The sequence below is a fragment of the Zootoca vivipara genome, chromosome 16 (genome assembly GCF_965207765.1).
Source record: "Zootoca vivipara chromosome 16, rZooViv2.hap1.1, whole genome shotgun sequence".
Lineage (NCBI taxonomy): Eukaryota > Metazoa > Chordata > Lepidosauria > Squamata > Lacertidae > Zootoca > Zootoca vivipara.
The window spans coordinates 42245883-42250882 of record NC_142599.1 but is presented as its reverse complement, the minus strand read 5'-3'; positions in this window follow the sequence as shown (position 1 = coordinate 42250882).

The following is a 5000-nucleotide window of genomic DNA, read 5'->3' as shown; positions in this document are numbered from 1 at the left end:
GTGTGAGAGAGAGAGAGAGAGAGAGAGAAGCACCTTAGAGACCACCTAAGTTTTTCATCGCTATGAGGTTTCGTGAGCATGCACACTTCTTCAGGCACACGAAAGCTCGTAGCGATGACAAACCTAGTTCCTCTCTAAGGTGCTACTGCTGCAAGAATATACCCCATCCAGCCCACTGACTCGCACCGTTGCGTGGTCCCCCGTAAAGAAGGGTCGTCCGAACGCCTGTCCTCTACGAACCCCAGTTCCCATTGCTGTAATGGGTTGACCGGGTGTTTCATTCGGATGGGATCCATTCAGCCCTGAGTGCACACTGGAAGGTAAGATCCTTGAAGCTGAGGCCTCAATACTTTGGCCACCCCACGAGAAGAGAAGACTCCCTGGAAAAGACCCTGACGTTGGGAAAAGATGGAAGGCACAAGGAGAAGGGGACGACAGAGGACCAGATAAGGTTGGAAGGTGTTCTCGTGGCTACCAACAGGAGTCTGACCAAACTGCGGGAGGCAGTGGAAGACAGGAGTGCATGGCGAAGAGTCGGACACGACTAAACGACAACAATCTTGTCAAATGGTTACTGTCTTGCTGTCTGTCTCTCTGTATCCCCGTGTCTGTGTCTACCCCGTACGCAAGGGAAGCCATGCCGTGTGCTCCACCCCCCCCCCGAAAAGGCACACCAAGTGTTTTCTCCCTTAATGCCCCTGCGGGTCGACCGGGCGTTTCATTCAAATGGGCCACTCACTGCACTCTAACCGAGAGTTGTGAAGGGACGGCGCCCCTAGTGGCGGCTGAGCTGGTACCGGGGAGCCTCAGCCCCTCCGGCGGGTAGACCGGGAAGAAATGCTTTCTCCGGGTAGACCGGACGTCCCAGACTCTCCGACGAGTAGACCGGGAGGCCTTGCTTTCGGGGAGGTAGACCGGGAAGCCCCAGATTCTCCGGCGAGTAGACCGCGGCAACCGGCGGGTAGACCGGGAAGACTTGCTTTCTCCGGGTAGACCAGACGTCCCAGCCTCTCCGGCGAGTAGCCCGGGAAAACCGGCGCGGAAGGGCGGGTAGACCGGGAGGCCTTGCTTTGGGAGAGGTAGACCGGGAAGCCCCAGACTCTCCGGCGAGTAGACCGGTGCAACCGGCGGGTAGACCGGGAAGACTTGCTTTCTCCGGGTAGACCGGACGCCCCAGCCTCTCCGGCGAGTAGACCGGGGCAACCGACGCGGAAGGGCGGGTAGACCGGGAGGCTTTGCTTTCGGGGAGGTAGACCGGGAAGCCCCAGCCTCTCCGGCGGGTAGACCGGGGCAAGCGGCGCCCTTGCGAGTCGACCGGGAGGCCTTGCTTTCGGGGAGGTAGACCGGGAAGCCCCAGACTCTCCGGCGAGTAGACCGGGGCAACCGGCGGGTAGACCGGGAAGACTTGCTTTCTCCGGGTAGACCGGACGTCCCAGCCTCTCCGGCGGGTAGACCGGGGCAACCGGCGCCCTTGCGAGTCGAACGGGAAGACTTGCTTTCTCTCAGGTAGACCGGGAAGCCCCAGACTCTCCGGCGAGTAGACCGGGGCAACCGGCGGGTAGACCGGGAAGACTTGCTTTCTCCGGGTAGACCGGACGCCCCAGCCTCTCCGGCGAGTAGACCGGGACAACCGACGCGGAAGGGCGGGTAGACCGGGAGGCTTTGCTTTCGGGGAAGTAGACCGGGAAGCCCCAGCCTCTCCGGCGGGTAGACCGGGGCAAGCGGCGCCCTTGCGAGTCGACCGGGAAGACTTGCTTTCTCTCAGGTAGACCGGGACGTCCCAGGCTCTCCGGCGAGTAGACCGGGGCAACCGGCGGGTAGACCGGGAAGACTTGCTTTCTCCGGGTAGACCAGACGTCCCAGCCTCTCCGACGAGTAGACCGGAGCAACCGACGCGGAAGGGCGAGTAGACCGGGAGGCCTTGCTTTCGGGGAGGTAGACCGGGAAGCCCCAGCCTCTCCGGCGGGTAGACCGGGGCAACCGGCGCCCTTGCGAGTCGACCGGGAAGACTTGCTTTCTCTCAGGTAGACCGGGACGTCCCAGGCTCTCCGGCGAGTAGACCGGGAGGCCTTGCTTTCGGGGAGGTAGACCGGGAAGCCCCAGACTCTCCGGCGAGTAGACCGCGGCAACCGGCGGGTAGACCGGGAAGACTTGCTTTCTCTGGGTAGACCAGACGTCCCAGCCTCTCCGGCGAGTAGCCCGGGAAAACCGGCGCGGAAGGGCGGGTAGACCGGGAGGCCTTGCTTTCGGAGAGGTAGACCGGGAAGCCCCAGACTCTCCGGCGAGTAGACCGGGGCAACCGGCGGGTAGACCGGGAAGACTTGCTTTCTCCGGGTAGACCGGACGCCCCAGCCTCTCCGGCGAGTAGACCGGGGCAACCGACGTGGAAGGGCGGGTAGACCGGGAGGCTTTGCTTTCGGGGAAGTAGACCGGGAAGCCCCAGCCTCTCCGGCGGGTAGACCGGGGCAAGCGGCGCCCTTGCGAGTCGACCGGGAAAACTTGCTTTCTCTCAGGTAGACCGGGACGTCCCAGGCTCTCCGGCGAGTAGACCGGGAGGCCTTGCTTTCTCTCAGGTAGACCGGGAAGCCCCAGACTCTCCGGCGAGTAGACCGGGGCAACCGGCGGGTAGACCGGGAAGACTTGCTTTCTCCGGGTAGACCGGACGTCCCAGCCTCTCCGGCGGGTAGACCGGGGCAACCGGCGCCCTTGCGAGTCGACCGGGAAGACTTGCTTTCTCTCAGGTAGACCGGGAAGCCCCAGACTCTCCGGCGAGTAGACCGGGGCAACCGGCGGGTAGACCGGGAAGACTTGCTTTCTCCGGGTAGACCGGACGCCCCAGCCTCTCCGGCGAGTAGACCGGGGCAACCGACGCGGAAGGGCGGGTAGACCGGGAGGCTTTGCATTCGGGGAAGTAGACCGGGAAGCCCCAGCCTCTCCGGCGGGTAGACCGGGGCAACCGGCGCCCTTGCGAGTCGACCGGGAAGACTTGCTTTCTCTCAGGTAGACCGGGACGTCCCAGGCTCTCCGGCGAGTAGACCGGGAGGCCTTGCTTTCGGGGAGGTAGACCGGGAAGCCCCAGACTCTCCGGCGAGTAGACCGGGGCAACCGGCGGGTAGACCGGGAAGACTTGCTTTCTCCGGGTAGACCGGACGTCCCAGCCTCTCCGGCGGGTAGACCGGGGCAACCGGCGCCCTTGCGAGTCGACCGGGAAGACTTGCTTTCTCTCAGGTAGACCGGGAAGCCCCAGACTCTCCGGCGAGTAGACCGGGGCAACCGGCGGGTAGACCGGGAAGACTTGCTTTCTCCGGGTAGACCGGACGCCCCAGCCTCTCCGGCGAGTAGACCGGGACAACCGACGCGGAAGGGCGGGTAGACCGGGAGGCTTTGCTTTCGGGGAAGTAGACCGGGAAGCCCCAGCCTCTCCGGCGGGTAGACCGGGGCAACCGGCGCCCTTGCGAGTCGACCGGGAAGACTTGCTTTCTCTCAGGTAGACCGGGACGTCCCAGGCTCTCCGGCGAGTAGACCGGGGCAACCGGCGGGTAGACCGGGAAGACTTGCTTTCTCCGGGTAGACCGGACGCCCCAGCCTCTCCGGCGAGTAGACCGGGACAACCGACGCGGAAGGGCGGGTAGACCGGGAGGCTTTGCTTTCGGGGAAGTAGACCGGGAAGCCCCAGCCTCTCCGGCGGGTAGACCGGGGCAACCGGCGCCCTTGCGAGTCGACCGGGAAGACTTGCTTTCTCTCAGGTAGACCGGGACGTCCCAGGCTCTCCGGCGAGTAGACCGGGGCAACCGGCGGGTAGACCGGGAAGACTTGCTTTCTCCGGGTAGACCGGACGCCCCAGCCTCTCCGGCGAGTAGACCGGGGCAACCGACGTGGAAGGGCGGGTAGACCGGGAGGCTTTGCTTTCGGGGAAGTAGACCGGGAAGCCCCAGCCTCTCCGGCGGGTAGACCGGGGCAAGCGGCGCCCTTGCGAGTCGACCGGGAAGACTTGCTTTCTCTCAGGTAGACCGGGACGTCCCAGGCTCTCCGGCGAGTAGACCGGGAGGCCTTGCTTTCGGAGAGGTAGACCGGGAAGCCCCAGACTCTCCGGCGAGTAGACCGGGGCAACCGGCGGGTAGACCGGGAAGACTTGCTTTCTCCGGGTAGACCGGACGCCCCAGCCTCTCCGGCGAGTAGACCGGGGCAACCGACGCGGAAGGGCGGGTAGACCGGGAGGCTTTGCTTTCGGGGAAGTAGACCGGGAAGCCCCAGCCTCTCCGGCGGGTAGACCGGGGCAAGCGGCGCCCTTGCGAGTCGACCGGGAAGACTTGCTTTCTCTCAGGTAGACCGGGACGTCCCAGGCTCTCCGGCGAGTAGACCGGGAGGCCTTGCTTTCTCTCAGGTAGACCGGGAAGCCCCAGACTCTCCGGCGAGTAGACCGGGGCAACCGGCGGGCAGACCGGGAAGACTTGCTTTCTCCGGGTAGACCGGACGCCCCAGCCTCTCCGGCGAGTAGACCGGGACAACCGACGCGGAAGGGCGGGTAGACCGGGAGGCTTTGCATTCGGGGAAGTAGACCGGGAAGCCCCAGCCTCTCCGACGAGTAGACCGGGGAAACCGGCGCGGAAGGGCGGGTAGACCGGGCGGCTTTGCTTTCGGGGAAGTAGACCGGGAAGCCCCAGACTCTCCGGCGAGCAGACCGGAGTGGAACCAAGGGCCCGTCGACCGGGCAACGCTGCCAGCTTCCGCCTGGTAGACCGGGAGGCCGTGCTTTCGGGGAGGTAGACCGGGAAGCCCCAGGCTCTCCGGCGAGTAGACCGGGGCAACCGGCGGGTAGACCGGGAAGACTTGCTTTCTCCGGGTAGACCGGAAGCGCCAGCCTCTCCGGCGAGTAGACCGGGACGTCCCAGCCTGGGCAATGCTTCCAGTCCCACCGGACCGCTCCTTCTGTCGCTGGCTGGCCGGCCGGCCGTCCCTACTTCCGGCCGTCCCTTCTTCCTTTTGGTTGTTTGTGTGTG